The following is a 24,259-nucleotide window of genomic DNA, read 5'->3' on the forward strand; positions in this document are numbered from 1 at the left end:
TACGCGCGGCAGCGTCCTATTTATAGACAGGGACAACGCTCGATCCATTATTTGTGGCAATCTGTGTGTCCCAATGAACTGCAACAAGGAAACAGTCCCACCAGCTACTATTTTTGCATATACAATGGCTTCACCACATTTGCTTCGCAGCTAAGTACATCAATGTGTCGTTGTGAGTAGCAAAAAGGGACAAAGAGAAAAAGGTGTGGGACACGTTGCTTAGTTCCTTGCTTGCAGATCAGTTTTGGTTCCAAGGGTATCAAGCAGGGATGGTGGCTCGATGTAAGATAACATGGTTACTGGAAGATATAAACTTGTCATAGGATCGGTAACTCTGTGTAGATATCAAAAATTGTGGACTTTCCTACTCGGTAGATATACTAAAGTTATCTTTTTGTTCTTCAAAATTATGGTTTTGCATCGACATTAATACTAGCTAAGAACCACTCATGAATAGAAGTATAGAACGATATGTACATACTTTTGTGTAGCTGTACTCAACTATATACATTGAGCTCTATGTAACACAAGTATTTCATACAAGGACAACAAATGAAATTTTTGCAACATTATTAGCATAGGAAATACTAGAAACTACTGCTCTACGAAAACTAGCTATAAGACATACAATGCTACGGTATTTAAAATGATGACAAAGGTCAAAGATACTGACGGTATTTAATAGGGCATCAAGAGATTAAAGAATAACAATAGTGACTTTACTTGCATTTTCTTAACCTTGAAAGGAAACACCAAGGTTTCGTCTGGACTCTGGACTAGTTGTTAACTGTTGTTAGTGTCTTAGTGGTAAAATGAACAAAGAAATTAACGCATCTCTAAATATGGCAGAAACAGACATGACTTTTTGTTTTACCACAATTGTACAGCAAATTCCATTAATTTGAATAATTTAATTACCGAGATGCACATCATTGAGTTCAGCTAGTTAAGGTCCTCGATCTACGTTTGAACCCATAAAACAGACTAGAACCATGCCCAGAGTAATGGTTTCGAGTTCCTTAAGGGCTAATCATCAAGGACATGCCAGCTAACACTAGGTGTTACGGTTACGAGAAGTTTGACCTGACTTGGTATTTATACATGAAGTATAACTCAAGCAAGCACATCATGACCTGCTGGAGGGAATATATGCCTGACCAAGAGTTTGATTGATTTTTAATATGCCTTGTTAGCTAGCTTTGCAAGCGGACGGACCAAAGGTCCGGTGGCCAGCTCCGGCAGTGGCCGAGCTGCCCACCGCGGTTCGAATCCCATCGGGATTCAACCGGGTGTCGCACCGGGGAAAATTCCCTAGAGGGGTACCGAGGTGCGTGTGTGCATGTGTATAGATGTGTGGTGTGGGTGCGTGTGTAAGTCTCGGTAGGCGCGTCCTCGGACTTCCCGGCAGCCCATCTGCGTTGAGCGCGCGGTCAGCGTAGGTGTCCAATTGAGTTCTTACATGATTTCCCAGTGCTCCTGGGTGCTTTTAAACAAAAAAACTAGCTTTGCAAACTATTTGATTATTTAGATATAAGACAGCAGTTAGATTGGTAGAGCAGCACGTTTGGGCCCACTGCTAGAAAATTCGACACTAGTACCGGGCGGGAACCCCGTGTTAGTACCGGTCTCCCGCCCAGTACCGGCGCGTCGGTACTAAATGTGCTAGCATTTAGGCGCCAGCATTTAGTACCGGTCGGAGCGACCGATACTAAATAAAATATTTAGTACCGGTACTAAACTGCTCGTCGGTCGTCATGTGTAGCTTTTTCTTTCCTTTTCTTTTCTCAGTTTCTTTTCATTTTTTTTCTTTTCCACACGGCACCGACCACCACTCCATTCACAATCACAAGAATTACAAAAAATTCACAATCACATGAACTACTTACAAATTTCTCATGAATTAGTTACGAATTTTGCAAGAATACATGAACCATAATCAAAAAATTACATGAAAAACAATCGTGGTCTCCGCCGGCGTCTCCACCGATGCGGAAGAAGGAAGAGAGAGGAGGCCGGCCGGCGTCCCACGTGGGGCTTCCGTCTCCGCCGCGCGTCTCCAACGACGGCGGCGCGGCTGCGCGTAGGGCACTCGCCCGCCTGGAGCGCCCGCCTGGGCGTCGTGGTCCATCTTCTCCATGGTGAGCTCGGGCCAGCGCATGGATCCACGCGAGCGCAGGACTGTGAGAGTCCAAGGAGGGGCGGGGATCCAGCGGCGGCGCACGACCCCTCCCACCCGGCGGCGGCGCGGGGGGCCCTGACCCCTTCCTCTGGCGGCCGCGGCACACGGGGCCTGGGCCCCTCCCTTCCGGCGGCGGCGGCGTGCGGGGTCCGGGCCATCCCTCCGGGCGGCGGCGGCGCGCGGGGCCCGAACCCCTCCCGCGGCGGCGGCGCACGAGCCCCTCCCTCCAGGCGGCGGCGGCGCGCGGGGCCCGAGCCTCTCCCGGCGGAGGCGCTCGGGGCCCATGTCCCTCCCTCCTAGATCCGGATCCGGTGAGGAGAGCCCGGAGCGTCGACGGGCCGCCAGCGCCCGCTTGCTCGAGGGAGCCAGAGAGGAGAGAAGGAGAAGGACTCGAGAGAGAGAAGAGAAGGGAGAAGATAAGGGGAAAAGGAGAAGGGACGAAGAGATAAAGACCCGCTCGTCTGCGAGATTTTTTTGGCGTGGTTAGTACCGGTTAGAGGCTCCGCCCGGTACTAATAGGATATTTTTTGTACCGGGTGAAGCCTCTACCCGGTATTAAATGTTCTGGGTGTTATTTAGTACCAGCTGGAGCGACCAGCCGGTAGTAAATGGTTACTTCGTGGCGTCAGTGGTGTATTTTAGTGCTGGCTGGTGGGCACTGTAGACTAGGCCCGGTACTAAAAGGCTCCAGGGACCACTGTAGCCTAGGCCCGGTACTAAATGGGACGTTAGTACCGGACAAAAATGTGCCCGGTACTAACTGCCGCGGACGAATGAGCCGTTTTCTAGCAGTGGCCTCTTTCATTCTTCAAGGATGATGTGTGTGCAGTTTGCTCTTGCGCAGATGAGCCATTGCTCTTTCCTTCTGCGGCCCGTGTAACTGCCTCTTGCAAGTAGCCCGGCAAGTGTGATGTAGGCCCGCATAAGTGCCTCCTACAAACCAGTCCATGCACAAACAACTTAGTGACTCAATGTCACCGTGGCAATGTCACTGAATCCGCATCCTTTCTAACAAACCGAACAGGCGGAATGCCACCCGGCGTCTATACTATACGTCCTTGAAAGAGACGACTGCCCAGTCTAAAAAATCAAAATGTTCCTATTTCAGACATAAATATGGGTCTCTTTCTTTCCATTTGAACCTGTCCAAAAAAATGTTGTGTATCGGCTAGCGAGGTTGTATCAATGTATCATGTATGTAAGTGTATAACAGTATAAAGTTGGCGGAAACACGGTGTTGGATTGCAACAATAACAATGACATATCAGTGCTTGTTAGGTATCCATATTAGGATACCCGATGAGGCCGGTTAAACAGTAGCGAGTCAGATTATCGAAAGAGATTAACATCACAAGACTCGAACAGCCCCAACAAAACGATGCGGACCTGGATACGCCCGACCCTCCGACGGGAGGGTAGGGCGAGGGTCGGGAGCGCTTCACCCTCGGGCTGAGATTTCGCTTGGCCATGGGGCGAGGCAGTGACCGCAGAGTGTACTCACGATCGTGGCTCTGTTTGGTTTGTTGTAGTATGAGTAGCACAAAAATTTTTACCAATAATTAGGGGTACTAAATAAAGAAAATTTGCAAAACTAACTCCACAATTCTGCACTACTTCGCGAGACGAACCTAATGAGATATTTGACCGCACGATTAGAGGATGGTTACTGTAGCATCACTGTAGCCAATCATCGATTAATTACTATTATTAGATTCGTCGTGAAAAGTTACACCCATCCGTGAAAAGATTTTGCAAATAAATTTCGTTTAGTACTCCATGCATGTGAATTTTTTTTTTTCAGAAATTGTGTGTGCTACACATGCTATGCAACCAAACAGGGCCCATGTCCTCAACACCAGCGCTGCCTCTGTGCGAGTATGCATTTAATGGCGCATGCAAAGTTCAGACATGCAGCTCTGTACCTTCAAGGACTGCAGGCATGCAGAAACATAGGGGCCCGGTTTCCAGCAGCAAAGTATTTAACATGGATGGCTAGGCGGGCCCAAGGCAGAGTAGCAGTCCACCACGCCTGCAACTTCTCAGTACAACAGCACGGCGACCAGACCAGCGGACCAGAACGCGGTGGTCGGACTCGCCCGACCCCCCCCCCCCCCCCCCCCACACACACACACAAAGGACCGTGCGAAATTTTCCTGCCACAGAAATCGAGGTTCAAAACTAGAAATCAAGCTTCTTGCGTCAAAGAGGGATGCCCTCATGCCCATGCTTAAACAGCGACTGATCATGTCTAGAAACTGTGCCACCCACCATACGAACAGTCTTGTATAGTGCCGCCTGCAACGCCGCTCGAGGCAACACTGCGCGACCTACTCCAACTCGCTCCATGTCAAGAAGACCTGACGCTCGTACCGTCCGACAGGACAGGACACCACGCCCTGCTGATGATGACGCCAGCAGCAGCACGAGTGCCACGTCCTATGTCGTCACGACTGCCATAGTGCTAGGAATGGAAGACGGACAACCTCCTGTCGCCATCGGGCAAGGCTGATGAACCCACCATATTCCATAGCTGGTAGACACGGGGTCGCGAGGTGCCCGACCCCCAAGCCTAATCTTCTCTCTCGCATGTACTCTCCCTCTGCAATTCTTTTTTATCTCTTCCCTTTTTACTGTGGGTAACGTGCTTCCCTTTGCATATAAAAGGGGACGGCAGGCTGTCTTGGGGGTAACACATCCGCTCGAACCCATTCACACACACATGCAACCCTGAGACTTGGGTCCCCGGCTCCTCTCACCCGTTTGTAATCACTGCTATCAAATTTGAGTGCAAGAGCACGAGCTTGAACTAGAGGCAGGGAAATTCTGTCCGAACCAGTATAAACCTTGTGTCTTATTCTTGCACAACTATCCGAACCAGTGACGCGCGTATAAATTTACTAGTCGGTGATTCGGAACATCGATAGTGCTAGAACAAAGCGCGTACTTAAAATTACTGGCAATTGACACTCCGGACAAAGTTAGAAAAACAACAATAGATAAAATGGGCCGGAAAGATAGACAAAACCCACAAAAAGGGAAAAATAAAAGGAGACCCAGACAACATCAGTACAAACGATCTAGGAGAAAGCAGTCCACGGCGGGAGGCTACTTTAAAATAAAATTCGAGTGATATCTAAGGAACAAAATCACTCGACTGTTATTTAGGAATTATATACGTATGTGAAAAGTACTAATTGTTATATTATTATAAGTTTTTTAGAGGGAGTTGTATTACTATACCGGTGACAGTGGCACCCTACATGTGGTTTAGGCTCAAAACACTCCAAATTGCCCAAGCTGTTGAGAATTTGCATACTGGCCCATCCTGTAAAAGAAAACCTATGAGGCCTCTTTGCAGCCCAACTGAAACCGTGTGGCCCAACTGGCTGAGATGCCCCAAGCGATCCTCCCAGCCTAGACTTGGACCCGATCGACGTGAGAGCGGCTTGTATATATGACACGTGAGAAACCTAGCAGCGGCTCCGTGAGAGAGACGCAAATCAAAATGCCACGCGCCGCCGGCGAGCGCTCGCTGTCCTGTCTCGGTGCTCCATGGCTCCTCTTCCCATCAAAACACCGCAGCCTTCGTTCCTTGGTACGGTACCCCCGAATTCTACGATTTTTTTTGTCTGTTTTTTCAACTGTATGTATCATCCACTAGATTTGCGTGTCCTGAGATCGAAGTAAATCTGATGGTTCATCATTGTTGATTTTCTCGGATTGTGTGGCCAGGGTTTCAATCGAGATTCTTGACATTGAAATTAAATTCGCTTGACCATGGTGATCCGAAGCGAGACCACGCGCCCGGCGATCTGCTCTCGGAACGGAATCGAGATTTTCGCATGTGAAGTCGCAACTTATTCAAAGTAAGATTTGTAATTTCTGCAATATTATAAAGAATACTCAAATATGACAACGAACCAACTGATGAATTTATCCCACGGCTGGCTAGGTCATCAGGTGAACATAACGATGCCATCAATGGCTCATCAGTCGGGAGACATAATTTCGAGGAGATGATAAATTACGCAACTTGGGAGTCTATTCCGAATAAAGGAATGAATTAGTATTTGTTGTCTTTGAAAGCTAGCGCTACTCAAATAGCTATGGAATTCTTTCAACAATGACCTTTTTAGAAAACATACAATAATTATTCCTCGGCAATCTGTTCACAAAAATAGCTAGGGTTGTTTGCTATGTGAGTAAATGATATCTATAGGATTACCGACGATGATAATCCATGGCTTTAAAAATTTCAGGCTGTAGGCGGAATTTATAAATGCAATTTCGCTACTTTAGTGTAGGCTGTTTTTTTGAATTGTTACTGATGAGCCATATTTTCACTTTGTACTGGCCGACTGCTCCATTTCATTGATGGCTCGTGGCCAGGTCTATGGTTTGCTTATTCTTCTGGTCCTACTAAGCAGTAAGCACTTTGACTGCATGTTTTTTGTTATCAGTTTTAAAGTGTCATTTTAGAAAAAATCAAACTATAATATATACCCAATGTTCGGTAATTGGACAATTATCATTGCTAACACCTTTGCAACCAAATCAAGCTGTATTGATGATGAACCCAGAATATGATCGAGCTGCCTAAGGTGAACGGGGCATGTGGCACATTATTAAATGCGTCAACTATGCAATTGATGCTCGCAACTCATGGCATTGGACAAAGAAAGGGGTAGTTCTGGTATGATGACCAACAACGACAAAGGTAACGAAGTGATAACCATCCTTCAATTTTCTATGCTAGCACAATTAGTTGATGCTCCCTTTAACTAGCTGTGGTTATTTTTGGCGCATGCTAAGAAATTCATCCACTAAAGCTCAGCCATTCAGCCTATAAGCCAACTCATCCATTTAAAAGGGCGTTGAAATTTGAAAAGCAAGGCCCGCTCGATGGTTTCGAGGGCCCTAGATAGAACTGGATCCATTTATGCTAAATATTTTTTTACTACCTGTAGCATAACTAAGTCTGTGCTTGTACATTGCTATAAGTAGCAAAAAAGTTTCATAGCAATGGGACTACACATAGCATGGGACTACACATAGCATGAGACACATGGTATACGACCAGGTTATTGAGATCATGCGTGAAGGAAACTTTTGCACATTACTTTTAAATTAAACAAACCAAGGTACACCATGATATCCAAATCATCACAACTTGCTATGAAATAGTTTTGCCTGTGATGCGCTTAATATATTTAAAACATTTAGAAAACATTCTCTGACAGCATTCCCATCAAACGTAAAAGCATTGATTATGAAGTTTTGCCGCAATGTCTAACCATATACGTAAATGTCTGTGTGATTGGTAGTATCATGTCTTGGAAAGTACATATTATATTCACCGTACACATTGGTGTGCTTTTAGCATGGTTCCACGCATGCATGTATAATGAAAAGTGGTTAACTAGATATTACTAGTGAGAGATTAAATTATATAAACTATATTACAAAATTATATATACTAAGAGAACATGAGATGAGATTTATCTTTACAAGAACTTTCAACTTTGCACACAAAAATATTCTCATGGCATTTAGGGATTAGGGTCGTATGCGCTCATGATAGCCATATACTTTAGATTAATAACTAGAAATTTCCACATATACATCTTTTGTGGCATGTTTTCACATCAATCTAGAGTAGTTTTCAGGTTAATCCAAATAAGTTTTTACCCTCACTAGGTTTGTGCCCTTGCTTGCTACGGGTGATACAAATAGATGGTATGAAAATATTCATTATAAGAAAGTGCATTACAGGTACATGAAAATATTCAATATAAAAGATAAGACACCCTCACTCCTTTACCTGCAAAAGTATTGTCACTGTTGAAGCACATTTTCAAATTCTGTGAAGTAACGTGGGCACACTGAAATCCATATAGTGCTAAGTGGTTACTGGTACATGGACTTCGTTGTGCTGAGAAAGAACGACATAATACTATCAATATATTGGGAAATTATACCGCAAGGGTCCAACTTCAGTTGGTGCAAATCCAACTCTCAAAAAGTCATATGACTGTCCATCCACCAATAATGTTGTAAATAACAGACTGGTCGCCACCGTACGCCACGGCTTCCATCTTAGTTCCCTAGAGAGTTGTTTGCGATCACCTAGCAAGTTTCCTTGTGAACTTAGTATAAACTGACATAATTATTGATAATAATAAAATAAATATCTACGCTCACCTCCTCATCCACTAAAATAAACCGCAAATAATTGTCCACACCATCACTACATATGTTACCTTTCCAGAACACCACTTACATCCCACTGCCTAAATAAATGTTCCCTTTCAATCTCTTGGAACATAACCCACATGCAAATCGTTCGGGTAGTAATATAGTACCAAGCAACAATTGGGTGGCGTTATTTGAAAGAAATTTGCATGATAACATATGATCAAAAGTAACCTATATTCTCAGCTATAATCTGGATACTTCTCATCTAACCTCGAAAATGGTGCTAGAGTGTACACCCTTTTCTTTAACTAGTGGTTATGCACGTGCCCAGCCGCCTGTTTATTTAGTGGTTTTTCACGTTTCCATTCAAAAGTTTAAAACTAATAATAATTCTATGTCAACTCTACGGAGCTACATAATATACTCCATGGTGTAAGAGTTCCACCAAGTAGACAAATCAAGAATATATAAATCACAAAATTCAACAAAATAAAATTAATAACAATAATAATGTAGCATAAGAACTTGTCTCAATCCATTATTGTTGTTTATTGATTGATATGGGAATTGAAAATATGACTAACACCAGCATGCAAGACTTAAAAAATGTAGCAAGATCCATCCACATTTCTTGCTCAGATCAGCCATGGTATGCGATTAATTTATCTAGATATATATTTCTCCACGCATGTGTGACATATGGTCTTTAGAGCTCTAGCTATATATCTTCAGGAATGTTATCTTTGCTCTCGTTCCATAACCTCTTCGGTAGATCTATGACCAACCATTTTCTTAGAACTCTTGCATCTTGGTATACAAGGCATCACCACAACAAACATGTTAGTTAGATGGCTAATGGCATAGCATCATCATAGCAAGAGCATTTAACTTTGACGAAGAGTGTTACTAACCACACGCAGCAATTGATGAAATTGTTTACCATGCCACATGTCCATGAGACTGACAGCAAGAAACCCCATCAAATTACTGTAGAAAATGATAAAAGTACGTCACCCCACTATATGCCTTTAACATATAATTGGTAGGTGGAACACACCATATAAGATAGTAATCTTGCTATGCATCCTATGTGAAAATCGAACAACCTTCAATGGAGGTAGAGAGCTTGATCGACGGCTAGGTAGGGGGAAGAGGAAGTGGGCAACAGAGGAGAGCAGGAGGCGCAGGCCTATTCTCTACACCCTTTCGGCAAAGGCAGTGGCTACAGAATGTGGAACAACATTCTTTAACATTTCATCTGCAACATTGGCTTCTAAATGGCGTAGTGAGAGTGAGGGCATGGTCCATTGTCTATTTTAACTGGCAAGGGCCGATGCTCCAAGTACAATTTTTATTGATGAAATCGAATCCTTGTGTACATCCCGTGGAGCTTCTGGTGAGCATAAATCATCAAGAAGGATGATGTTTGAACTTCTTGTGGAAATTTATGGCGTAAACAATAGCTCTACCACCAAACTTGTTATGGTTTTGGCTGCTACCAACTTTCCATGGGATAGATATTGATAAAGCCTTGAGGCGGAGGCTGCAGATGTGTATTTATATTCCACTTCTAGACTTTGAAAGTAGAAAGACACTTATCAACATTAATCTTAGCACAGTTCAAAAAGCTGTGAACATTAACATAGATGAAGTTGCTCGGAAAATAGAAGGTTAAGTGACCTTACAAATGTTTGTCGTGACGCGTCAATGAATGGTATTAGGCGAAAGATAGCCTGCAAGACCCGCGAAGAACATGGTGAAGCACGAGATAGCAAAGGATCCAGTGACCATGTGTGACTTTGTTGAGTCTATGGGCAAGTTTCGGAAGAGTGTCTCACCGGTGGCATAGAAAAGCACGAGAAGTGGATGGCTGAGTTTCGATCGGCTTGAGATCTAGGCACCCGTTCAAAGTTTTGCAGATCTGCAATCTTCACCCTTGTTTTGTGTGTTCTTTGCCAGCTTTTCCTATCAGTTTGTACTGCTATCAGTTGTGGCCTTCTTCCAAAAGGTGTGCAACGATCTGTTATAAAAAAGCCCCACCTCCTCTATCAGCCACGAGATCCCTTACACTTGCCTACATAAGTCACTTCATGCTGATGACTACCAACATCTTTTTGGGTGTTTATGCTACCCAAATCTTCTACAATATATGAAAATTAATTGGCGTGACCAGCAGTCCATATGGATAATTTGTTTTTTCAAAGAATAAGATTAATGATATATTATGTCATGAAAATATATATAACTACCCACTTACACAAAATCGTAAATCCATGAAATGCTTAGAGATTGCATCATTATAATATGTCAACCTTCGGTACTCACGATATGCATAACAACGAACACCTAGATTGAAACATTTCGTGGATCACTACTACACAAAGTTTAACCGAGGCGGGCAAAACAGATTAACCGAGGCAGTTTTTGCAACTGCCTCGGTTAATCGTGGCATTAACCACCTCGGTTAATCCGTTTTGCCCGCCTCTGAGCCGGTTAACAAAAAATGACCGCCTCAGTTAATGCTCGGCATTAACCGAGGCGGTTAAAAACTGTGCCCGCCTCTAACCCATTTTAAAGCGCATCGGTTAATCAGATTTTGTAGTAGTTGATATGCCTTGATTTATTTTCTGGGGATCCCCCCGAAGGAGATAGGACCCGAAGGTTAGGATGGAAGGTCAGCTGAAGACTAATCAATCCCAAGAACACACCTATTTTTTTTGAAGGCCCTTGCTGAAGAGCAGGGCGATTGTGTCGTGAGGATCAACGCAAGCTCCGGTTCTATGGAGGACCTTTGGGGATCCGAAGATGACCCGAAGGTGCGCAGGATGACCGAACGATTGAACATCCGGGACCGAAGACGGCGATGCTGCCTCATACAGAGGTTCAAGCCCGAAGGTCCATGAGAAGCATGATCTAGGTTGGAGTGAGCAAATCAAACACTCCAACCCTAGGAGATCATTACCCATACCTGGCCAATCAAACACTTCATGGAAATGAACTACCCATACCTGGCCATCTTCGATAGGGGCTTGATAAACAAGTTTGAAGCAATTGTCCATCAGCTCTACCTTTTCATGAAGATACCAGCAACCAAAGAGATCATTACAGTGTGAGGCAACCAACAGCAAGCCAGGGACATTGAGAGGGGCGTGGCCCCAGCCAAGAAATGTCCACGCAGTCGAACACTACGTGAAAACCTCAAATAGGTAACATGGCATTGGTAACGGGCGCTAGAAGCCCGTTACAGAGAAGGACATCTGTAACGGGCGCAGAACAACGAGCGTTACCAATAGTCCTGGCATGCCCGAGCCCGACCACACCACCACAACGCCCGTTATTGATAAGTAACAATGGTAACGGGCGTTTGGTGAGACCGTTACTTGGCTTCAGCCCGTAACTTTTCTTAAATACAACCGTTACTAATAATGTCATAATCCGTAACAGTCTCTTAACATCCGTTACTGAAAATACAAATAACTGTAACGGTCGGTCAATGACTGTTACGAATAGAACAATTACTTGTAACGGACTTTAATGCCCATTACCGATGTTCCGTTTTGGTAAAGTGAGTGAGTGGCCGTTATGTATAATTGACGTGAGCACTGTAGAACATTCTTCCTCCTCTCACTGCGTGAGGCGCGTTGCGGCAGCTGACGGCGCTTGGGGTCCTTCACCGCTGCCACCACCGCCGCTGCAAACGCCGGCGGTGCCTCTGCTTGCCCGTGGCCCTCCGCCTCCTCCTGTACCCTCAATTGTGGCTCCACCACCCTCCGGCTACACTTGGCTGCACCACGCGTGGCTCCGGCGCGCTGTACCCTCCCCGCTGCGCCTACAGCAGCGTGCGGTGCTCACAGTAGCAGCACGCGCGTGCGGCTCCTCCTTCGCCGCCGCGATCTCCACCTAGCTCGGCCTCTTTCTTCATGTGCCACCTACTCCAGTGCCTCTGCTCGGTGCTCTGCACGAGGACGTAGCAGCTCCACCCGCTCTACTCGGTGCTCCTTCTGCGCGTGTGGTCGTCGTCACCGTAGCAGCGCCACCCGTCGACCATCGTCGCTGACCGCAACCGCACGGCTCCACCCTCATTTCCTCATCAAGGTATGGAATTTGCTCCACCAATGCATCTCTAGTGTGTAGAAATTTTCAGGTTCCTGATTGTAGAGATTTGACCAAAACAAAAACAACAAAACATGTTGTGTGTAATCTAGATGGTGATAATACTATGAAAATGCATGCTATCCCTTCTCCTCTTTAGATTATGATGATATATTATCTGTTTCAAAATAATTTTTTTGTTGAACTTGTAGATGGCAGCTGATCGGGCTTGGATGTATAGGCAGCCCCGAGTTTGGGAGACATTCCTAAGTGGGGTCAATGGTTTTCTAGCTCAAGCAGAGACAGACATGAGAAATCGGGGTGTGCCCACAATTTAGGGTGGCAATGGGGCTAACGGGCTCGGGGACCCGCGGGGATCCGCCCTGTTTGGGGCGGGTATGGGGCTGGAAATCCCCCCGTGGGGCTAATGGGGCAGGGCCCCAAAAATTAGCGGGGCGGGTTCGGGGAAAGATTTAGACCCGTGGGGACCCGTAGAGCCCCGAAAAAACAAAAAAACAAGAACCAGCCCATACAATAGGCAGCCCATGAAGGCCTAGCCCATCAAAATCAGTCTAATATATACATCACTGGAACCCTAATCCCGTGACCCGTCAGGCCGTCATGCACCACCCGCCGCCTCCACTTCGCCTGACACCCGGCGGCGCTCGGCGCTCCTCCTGTCCTCCGCCTTGCGTCCCGCCCACCGTCGGCCACATCCATTCCGGCGTCCGGCATCCCACCAGCCCGCCCCCCGCCGCCGTCGCCGCCTCGCATCCCTTCCATCGCCGCTGTCGCTGCCTCGCGTCCCACCCACTACCACAGCCGAGCATTCTTCCCGTCGCCGCCGCGGCCTCCGCCGAGCATCCCGCCTGTCGCCGCCGTGGCCCCCGCCGAGCATCCCACCTGTCGCCGCCGTAGCCCCCGCCGAGCATCCCGCCTACTGCCTCCTCCGAGTGTCCCGCCGCCATGCCTCGGCTTCCATCCCCGCGGGGCCCCAGCAGGGATCGGGGATGCGCGGGGAACGGGGCCGGGGATCGATTTCACCCCGTTAAGCTTTTCGGGGCCGGGGCGGGGAATGCCATTCGGGGATCGGGGCGGGGACGGGGATCGCTCCCCCGGCCCCGACCCGCCCCGTTGCCACCCTGACCCACAATGTGTTGCCCCTGTGTTGATTGTCTCAACCAGAAGAAGTTTGGACAATGGGACAACATTTTTCATCATTTGATCACACGTGGATTCAAAGAGAATTACACATGTTGGAACCAACATGGTGAGGAAGGGCTTAATGAGGTTGAAGAAGGATGCCTTAACAAAGGAGAATCGCGACACCATGCTGAAAAGGCACGACGACACCATGCTGAAACGAGTGCCTATTGACTTAACTCATTGATTTCTCATTGTTAATGGCTTAACTCATTGATTTGTCATTATTATAGGGGAAGAAGAATGTGGCAACAACAATGAAGAATATGAAGCATTCCCACCCAGCGTGATGCGTCCTGAGGATATGAATGACCAAGAGGTTACGGGTTTCAATGATGATGTTTTGCTGCCTCGTGGGACAATGTTGATCAAATGTTGAGAGATGTTGAGTTTCAGGGTGTGTACACATCTTCAGAATTATCGAGGCTGAAACAATTCATCAAAGATTCAAAGAAACCCCTGTACCTTGGTTGTCACAAGTATTCTCGTCTTTCTGGTGATCTCAAACTTTTGCAGCTGAAGGCAAGTCATGGTTGGACCGACAAAAGTTTCAAACAACTATTGGATCTGCTAAGAGATATGCTACCAGAGGGAAACCAAGTGGCTGGGTCTGTCTATGAGGCTAAGAAGATAATCTGTCCTTTGGGCTTAGAGGTTGAAAGAATCCATGCATGTAAGAATAGCTGTGTGTTGTTTCGTGGAGAGTATGAGGACCTTGACAATTGCCCTAAGTGTTGGTTCGATCATTTCAAGAGGGCCAAAGATGGCGGAGATAATAATGCGAGGACGGGAACGAGCCCAAAGAGATCAGAGGCAGAAAGGGTAATGGAGGGGGTCCTGTGAGGGTGGCATGGTATTTTCCCATCATTCCATGCTTGAAATGCATGTTTGCCACACGAAAGGAGGCTCAACTCTTGCGTTGGCATAAGGAAGGCCGAAAGAAGACGGATGATGGCAAGCTTAGGTACCCTGCAGATGCAGTGCAGTGGGGTAACATTGATGCCCACTTTCCTTGGTTTGAAGATGATTGTAGGAACATTCGGTTTGCTATGAGCACAGATGGCATGAACCTATTCGGTAACCAGAGTTCAACGCATAGCACTTGGACTATCGTCCTTTCAGTGTTGAACCTTCCACCCTCGCTATGCAAGAAATGAAAATACTTGATGTTGTCAATCTTGGTCTCCAGGCCAAAGCAACCTGGTGACCGTATTGATGTGTACTTGAGGCCATTGGTTGATGACTTGCAGACACTTTGGAGGCCTGGTGTGGAGGAGGATTGGGATGAGTTTGAGCGTAAGTACTTTACATTGCATGCCATGTTGTTCACAACCATCAACGACAACCCGGCTCATCGCAACCTCTCCGGGCAGAGTAAAAGGAACAGTGAAGCTTGCCCCCACTGGTTAGATGAAACCTGCTCATTATGGCTGAAAAAGTCAAAGAAATTTGTATTCTTGGGGCACCGGCGTTTCCTCCATAAGAAACATCCATACCGGAACATGGACTATCAGTTTGATGGGGAAAAGGAGGATCGAATGGCTCCTCCGCATGTGTCTGGAGTGGAGCTCCACATGCAAGTGAAAGACATCAAAACTATTGAGGAGTTACCAAAGAAGACCATCCTTGGCAAAAGAAAGAAGCGAGATGGTGAAGAAGAAGATGGGCAGGGGATGTGGAACAAAAAATCAATACTTTGGGAGCTAGAGTACTAGGAGTTGTTGGATGTGCGTCATTCGATTGACACCATGCACACCAAGAAGTACTGGGAGTTTGGGTTACTGATTACTGCTTTCCGTAACGGTCGTAGATAAATAACCGTTACAAATCTGGATAATAGGTAACGGGCGCGTGCCCGTTACCTTTACCCTATCATTTGTAACCCGATAACAGTAACAGTTGCGATGGCTGTTACCTAAGGGTTGTTCGTGCCCGTTACAAATCAAGGTTTCTCACGTAGTGGAATGTGAGGTGAAAAACAAAACTTCCAGCAAGATTGTGAGGTGAAAAGGGTACCTCTTAACAAACACCTTCCCAATACAGAGGTCATAACTAGTGCAACCCTCGATCCAAAAGAAGAAAAAGAGTTGTTGGATTTCCTCAACAAAAACAAAGATGTCTTTGCATGGTCCGCTAGTGACCTTCGTGGAGTTAGCTATGGCGGAACCACCCAATTTAAACTGTTTTAAGTGCATTTTTAAGAGATTACTATTTCTGTAGGGGTTTGGTGCACTTAAGCCAGTTTAAGTCGGCTTAATTGCGCCAAACCCCTGTTGACTCTGACAGGACAAACCTAAACTCTTAAGCCTAGCAACTAGAGGTAGCAGGTGCGGTAGCCAGGTTCGCCATATCGGAGCTTCTTGCGCAGCGGTGACATGGCGGGGAATGAAGGGACATTTTCTTGAGCACGTGGTGGCATCTCTCCTGCAAGCTGAGCCGCGAGCTGATGAATCCTCTCATGAGCCTCCATCAGCCTATCCTGAGTCTGGTCCAGCTCGGTGGTGACGCTCTCCAGATCTGTGTTGAGCTCAACGGTGACTCAAACAAGGACGTTGACGCGGTCCCCCTGTTCATCTCCAAGTGTCACCACTGTCTCCTCAGTCCCGCTAGTACATATGTGTTTTCATGTTTGTATTGTCGACATGGATCTAAAATGATAGTACCTCATCTGCTATAAATCTGTTTGTCACATTTCCCAACAGCTGTTTTGCTCTAAGCACCATGTTACCTATTTGTACCACATTGGAATTTTTGTAACTCATTTGTATGAAGGCTGCATCATCATGGTCGTCTTCAGTCAAATTGTAATCTTTGTCGATAATAGGCTCCCTTGGTTGTATATGTGAAAAGGGGTTGCCAGGGTATTCTGTAGTGGGGCCACCCCGTTGCTTTGTAGAGGGGTCGCCCTGTTTCTACAAGTTGATTTCCTTCTTTTGATTTGTTTCAGTGGTTGGTTCAGCATTAATTCTCTCTAATGCCTTAGAGAAACGTAATGGGACTTTTGATGTTGAATGTTGGACCGGTATTTGTGGCGGTACCTGCAATTGGTATTATTTGCACTGTAGAGATCAAATTGTTCACTAGCAGTAGCTCTTGTTTATTAGTAGGTGTATGTAATGAGCCATCTAATAATCCTAACTGCCGGAGCAATACCTGATCATGTGAAGATGTAGGCATAGATGGCTTCCCAACATGTCCAGGTGTAGGCATAGAATACTGAACATGTTGAGGTGTAGTTGTAGATGGCTGAACCATACTCTGCCCAAAAGATTGCAGAATCCGCAGGATTTCCTATTGTGCCTGTCGCAATTCCTGTTTTCAGACAAATTATGTTAGATAATGGAGGATGTACATGTAGCTACAATCTGTTCTCTCACACTGGTTACCTTGATATCTGTTTGCATTTCATCAGTATTGTCTTCTATCTTTCTCAGCTTGTCCTCCATTCTTTTATCCTACTTAAGCTTAGCTAACTCCTACTTTTGTTCTATTATTTTCATATCAAATATGTGCTCTATGTTTAAAAGTTTTCTCTCCATGTCTATTCTTATATCCGTTCAGATATCATGCGCCCAGTCTTCAGACAGATGCTTCTACATAAATAGGAAATAATGAATTAGGCACACAAAATAGGTTGGGCACATAAATAGATGACACACTTACTTGCCGATTGTGTAGACCATCCTCATGTACTGACTTAGGTTCATGCTCTCGTTCCATGTGGTTTGGTATGCTTTTTGTCGCTGTTGTTCTATATTTTGGCTGCGCAGTCCGACAAACAATGCACTTGATAAGCTGGAAACAATAAATAAGATGGTTATATTGTACATGTAACAACAACCACATGTTATGTAATGTTTGGAACATACATTTCCTCCAACTACACTGTCGTGATGGAAAGCATTCCTTCGACGGTTAGCATTGTCTTCATTCCACCTCGCCATCAGTGGTGGTTGGATTGGCTCGTAATTGATCCCATGCATGCTGTACGCAATGACACACTCCCAGTACCAAAACTACAGTCAAAATACAATTAATACATAAGATGAAAAATAAATGTTGTTTATAGGTGTTGGCTGTAGCATATAGAATTGACCTGTAGCAAAGTCAAAATGCCCAATATGGTGCCACTTTCTAGTAATTTATATTGATGACATGAGTTTATTAAATATTTCAGAGTGAATTCACCCCAATTGAACTTCAGAATTTCTGATATTTCTATAACCACTAGCAGATAGCTGGAATGAACATAGTCCTTTGTTGTTGGTGCTAGAATAACACCAATTGTGAACAAGACAAAGGCTCTTTTGAAGTCATCATCTGGAGTTCCGGATTTAATAATAATTTCTTTCAGGCTGTTTATCGACATTTTGTTTTTTTACTAGCTGCATACTTGAGAAACAAATCTTTCTCCGCTGTGTTGCCCTCTTTTTTTGTTAGCTTTTGGGCCTTTGTGTTGGAAAACATTCTTGCCTTCAATTGAAAGTTCCATTATATCCTTGACATCCTCTAGGTGAATCTGAATATATTGACCACATATTATAAAGTTTTGGTTGCTCAGTTCGAATCGTTTTATAATCTCAATTATCATTTTTGTTCTGAGACGCGTCGCTGGCATTTGAAGCAGCCCACCAAATCCCATATCCTTAATCCTTTTAGTGGGATGATAACTTTCTACAGTGTTTACAAACTTCACAGTTGAGCTTGTTAAAAGCATATTGGATTCCTACATCAACCAGCAGTTGGCCGATGATAAGTTGCTAAAATGTACAGCCCACTTACAAAATAACTGTAACTATATATGCAGATTACCTAATTCGGAGTCCTTGCTTTCTGTTTTGTAGTAGAAGCCATGCCATTGTTCTATGCATCAAATTGTGTGAATAAGAGCACAACAGGATCAGATGGAAAGATCTCAGCGGTTTACCGTGCGGAAAATGATGTTTTATGTACCACAATGCATACTTAGAAGTAGGCACCAATCTATCATTGTACCACTGATGTGTGTCCATGAGTGAACTAGCACAATACAAACATCTATTCGTGCGCTATGAAATTTTCTAAACTAACTGACCTATATTCTTCTGCTCTTCATCTTTTGTTGTAACCACATCTATCAGAGCTGCACAATTTTCAGGCCCAAATCTCTGTCCTTCTATTCCCATGCATGTGTGAATGCTACAAAGACGAAATCAAAGCCACTATCAACTATTGGAACAATAAAATAAATAGCGACTATCAAGAATGCAGCTCATGTTAAAACCAATAAGGTAGTTCATTGACTATACTTTTGACACCCAAAATACAACCTAACCACATGCTAGTAGGCCACTAGTCAGTGCGTCCAAGTGGTGGCCATGGTGGAACATGCAACAACACCCTAGTGAGGTCGCTGGTGGTAAAGGAGCGTACCTATGGATTCAAAGAGGAAAGGAGGTCTTGGTGTCGCGGCTGTCATAGTGAGTGGGGTAGAGGTCTAGCCGAAAAGCGACAAAGATCTCTGATGGTGTTCCTGGCGGTGCCAACTTGCCATGGAGGACCAGCTTCAGCGGGTGGCGGCTCGAGGCAATGGATGGGGATGATTGAGTGCAGCTCGGCGAGATTCGCCCCGAGGGAGTTGAAGGACGGTGTGAGGCTGGGGAGGAATTTGGTCAGTGGGTGGGTTGCACTCGATGGAAGGCCGTCTGCTTCGGAGGAAGCGTGCATGCGGAGTCAGCGACGGAGGAAGGGCGGCGGCGTAATCTTCAGGTTACAACGATATCCATAATGCATACAGGAGATTCCAAAGGAAATTAATAGATAGAAAGAGCAGCCTTGTGGGGCCGGCCCACTTGCAAGTGTGAGAGACTCATTTGTTTCCTGTGATAAAGAGCACGCATTAGAATACCAACCATCGGATTTGGTGCATGTTATGTTGCACAGCAAGGCAAGACAATGCAAGTTGATTCTAGATGTTCTATCTAATCAAAATGGAAATGGTGCCAACCCTCTAATCTCAAGCAGGGGAATCTATCACCAGACGATAACCTCCATGTGGTCCAAATCAACATTCCAATTGACTGGTAGCACCGCTGAACACGGATCTTGTGCACCAGAATAATTATTATGTACTCATTTTTTTGTGAATGGCTTGCCTTTCAGTTGGTGCCCGTTATGTTGCACTGCAAGGCAAGACAATGCAAGTAGAAGTAGATTCTAGAGGTTCAAATTAATCGAAAGGGAAATGGCACCGACCCCCTAATCTCAAGCAGGGGATTCTATCACCGGACGATAACCTCCATGTGCTAGCACCGTTGAATACGGTTCTTGTGCACCAAAATAATTATTATGTACTCATTTTTTTTGTGAATGGTTTGCCTTTCGTTGATCAAACAATGCTGATATTATTGCGAGACACATAACAAGGCAGAAGTTCATCATATATATTTTATTAAAGGGAGCTACATACAAACTATATACATAGTCATGACAGCTCCCTGATAACTTCCGCCACCCTAAAGATGGCGTAGACATATCTGGCGACGCTCTCCATGAGTGGTGCGTTCACCAGATGTCTCCCAAGCCAACGAGGTAGTCGTTCAACAAGTTGAACGAATCCTTCATGACATCGATTGCCCAGGCGTCGTCAAAGCCAAAGGGGTGGTACGGATCGAACTCCGGATCGTCTTGCGCCGGAGCAGGGGGCGGAGCAAGGGAAGGCGCAGGAGCAGGGGCCGGCACCGGAGCTGGGGCCGGTGCAGGGGCCAGATCAGGGGGAGGCGCAGGCGTCAGGGAGGCACCGAAGGCGGGGCTGGGGTAGGGGCCGGCGTAACAGATGGGGGAGGAAGAAGGCGAGGGTGACGAGGGGAGGAGGGGGAGGAAGAAGGCGAGGGTGACAATGACGACGAGTCCACTCCTCCCATGTAGCGGTTGTTGACGGCTGCTAAGTACCAATTTTAGGCCGTCAACTCCTGCATAAATATATAAAATGTAAACATCAACATAGTGGTAGGGATTTATTACTAACCATTTCCACGAGGGTTTTTTAAATATTTGTATGTAGGTGAATTAAGGGAGAAAACACACTTCTTGAGCTGGAAAACACACTCCACAGATCGAGGCAAAATGTGCAACCAACCAGAGCATGAGAATCAAGCTAAAATGGATCAAAAAAGCCCAAATACCCAAGCAAACAAGCGTAGGTCACGCCATGCCCCATGGGATTAGGACAAAGGACACTAGGACAGCCCAATTACCAAATTTGGGGGCAGTTGGAACCCCGGGCAGGCCGGCCGACCACCATGGTCGGCCGACCAAGCCCATGGGCCCCACCGCCTCATCTTTGATGTGTGGCAACTCCTCACTGGCTCCCAAGGTTGATTCCAAGGGGTAGACCTGCAATCCTCGGTCGAAAGCACCATGTACCCCCTCTATAAATATGAGGGGAGGGGTTCCATTTCAACACATCCATCAAGTGCTCATCCAAGCCTTCTCTTGGTTTAGTGTTGTCTTATAGTAGGAAGAGGGTAGAGGTACTAAGGAGGGGCGCCGGTCTTCAGCGCTCTTCTCCATTTCGTACCTCAACGAGAGTGAGAGAGTAGTTCGGAGAAGTGCCGGGGTGTCGGCACTCTGCTCCCAGCTTGTACCTCTACGGATGCTGCTACATTTTTCGGGTTTAGTAAGTATTCGTGATTCCTATCTCTAGTTTTATACTTGGTATAATATATGCTAGTAGTGCTTGTAGTTGAGTGAGATTAGTTCTCTTACTCGCGGGTTCATCGCCCTGTATTCATACAGAGTGTTGTAGTTTGCTACGGGATATCATACGTAGTTAGACTGCAGTAGTAATTAGTAGCGTAGGTGTTGTCTAGGTTAAGGGTTATCCTTTGTTTGCCTTATATCCCACGGTTTGTTAGGGGTAGGCCGTAGGTGGTGACAACCCTATTGGTCTTTCGTAATCCTCCACGTTCGGATATAGCGTAGAGCTGTTGGCTGGAGTCGACTGGCAGACCAGTTGTAAGCCGGTGCCTAAAGTGAGTATTGTGCCTGAGAGATTGACCTTTAACTCAGCAGTAGCACTATCATAGGTATCCACCCTATCCTTCTACCTACCTTGGTGTGTCCTTGGACCGACTAGAATAGAAGAGACTGCACACACATTCCCTATGGATTCGATATCCCTTGCAATACTTTGAGGTGAAAGCTACAACGGTATCCGCGTGCTTACAGATTTATTCATCACGCTAAAATACCCAACAGCGGTGGCGCAGGCAGCTGGAGTGAGAGCCAGAACCTGACATCGCGGCTGTTGCTACGCGAGAGTGCAAGGTACAGTATGAAGGGATGGCAACGATGGTGTGAGGGGATGGCAGCCGAGAGCGGAGGTGAGGTAGTTATATATAATGGTGAGAGGAATGCGAAACAACACGCGGTTGCTGAGAATAGAGATCGTGGGATTGAGAGATGAATTCGAAATGGCACGCGGCAACCGAGAGGGCGCGTGGTTGTGCAGAGGACACCGGCGGTTGTGATTTCTGAGAGGGAGAAAAATATTCTGTGGGGGGAAACCCCTCCCATGGGGACCCATCCCGGATTGCTACCGCATGGCCAGCGGAGGATTCCAAGGGGAGAGACACTCATCTCAGCTCGTAATGAACGAGGGAGACTCCCTTTGACCTCCCTTGTACTCCGCCGCCACTGTCGTTATCCATCATGCAGGTGAGCAGCATGCAAAACGCATAGCCTGGCGACTTTTCGGCGGCGGCGTGCCTAGCAGGTGAGCAGCATGCAACACCGTTCAGAGAAAAATCTGGTGGAGACCTTTTTTTCTCGAATGCGTGCCCGTGGAGACCTCAAATGAGTCCTTGTTAGAATGAACCTTGTCACATAGTGTCCATGGCGTGTGGATCAGTGTGCCGCATGGAGGTGGTGTCATGTCTGTACGTTGATCAGTGTGTGTGTGTTGTATGCAGACTGTTGCTGCGTCCACATTTTTCGTGTCACATGGGTCTCATCCGATGGTATGAGCTAGAACGTGGCTCTATGGACTCAAGAGAGAAACCTTCCAAGGATCTAGGACTACACACTGGCTCCTAATATGAATGACCCCACATGTAATACGCCATCCCCAACGCTCCTAGTAGGATAGTTTACATAGAATTTATAATGCTGCCATGTAAGCGTGTTGGTGATGTGGCAGGAGAATTAAATAGGGGAAAGAAGAAAATAGTTTCTCATGCAAGAAACCATGCAATGTCTCCAGAACAACCAAGGAGGAAGAAGAGAGGAGATTGGATGATAATGTATTCTAGCACTAGGTATCTCAGAGAGATCAAAGCAGTCGAAAGAATTTGAGTAGGAACTCAGAGGAGTTGCAAAATCCTTATTAATAGCACTCACAGTATAGACCGATGAAATCAACAGATTCAGCAGATTAGAACCATCAGTGTGCAACACATGAACATTCTTATCCACCGTTCCGACCGCTACACACAGTTCTTGTGCACTGGTTTAATGTTTACAGACTCTGGACCGATCTCGCTACTCCTCTGATCACCACCTTCCAGCGGGCCCCACCGCCATCTTCTTCGTCACGACAAAATCAGGAGGGCAGATCTGGCCATAGCCCTGGCACTGAAAGCTGCACCAGGCCGCTCGTTCCTGTAACGCGGCCCCTTGTGCAGCGCCACGCTCCACCACATAGCCATCCCTGTGGCCCTGCAATGCCCTCCATCGTCGTACGCCGCAAAATCGCTCCCGGATTATGGGCGCAATCCCAGCCTGCGCCGCTTTGAAGTTGTTGCAAGCCTTATGTTGCCCTAGGTCATTACCTTGCGCCTATGAAAGCCTCAGCCTTGCCGCCATCACTTCCTAACTCCGCCTTCACTTTGCCTCAGTAAGCCCTCGCAGACATTTTGTTTTTTTGGCCGCCGCCGCTGATCCTCGACCAGGGCCTAATCGCCTTGGTATGCAGGTGCACTTCGATCACTGCTTTCACCTCCTGCCCGTCGTCGCCCTGCATTCACTGTCGCCTCACGCCGACGATCGCTGTCCGCTCTCCCGACGTCACTCCTCGACTTTTGGTTCTTTACCGAAGGCCATACGTGGTGAGACCCGTCATTCCCATCTTGCTGCTTGCGCAGCCGCGTCGCAGTCCCTCCAAGCCACGCCAGCGCCGCGCCATGTTGTTAGTAGTTTCGTGTCACCCTCGCCCTAGAGCCGCCCACATGCTGTTCATTTTCAAACAAGCAGTTACTAGTATTTAAACAAGCACATTGTCTGGTAATGCTTGTTGTCTTGTGCTTTTATTGTTGATTGGTGCACTTATGGTAGTATATCCCTCTTGCATGTGTCACTAGTTATCATGGATCCAGTTCAGAAGTCGCTAAACAAGGTCAAGGAGATGATGAGCACTTTCAAGGCAAATCGGGAGGACACAACTTTAGAGATACAGCTTGCATGTGCCAGAACCGAAATTAGCAGGAAACAAGAGCACCAGAGCATTGCCTCATTCATTATCGACGAGCGTGACTGGCTGAACAAAAACAACGATAGGGAGTACAGAGCCCTGTCCAAAAAGTTGGAGCAAACTGTGGAAACCACAGTGCGCCA

General features: G+C 46.3%; 1 pseudogene; it reads left to right on the forward strand.

The window, feature by feature from the left end:
- Positions 1 to 9,315: 9,315 nt before the first annotated feature.
- Positions 9,316 to 10,264, forward strand: LOC120645624 (annotated as a pseudogene).
- Positions 10,265 to 24,259: the final 13,995 nt, after the last annotated feature.

This window comes from Panicum virgatum, chromosome 8K (genome assembly GCF_016808335.1).
Source record: "Panicum virgatum strain AP13 chromosome 8K, P.virgatum_v5, whole genome shotgun sequence".
Classification (NCBI taxonomy): Eukaryota; Viridiplantae; Streptophyta; class Magnoliopsida; order Poales; family Poaceae; genus Panicum; species Panicum virgatum.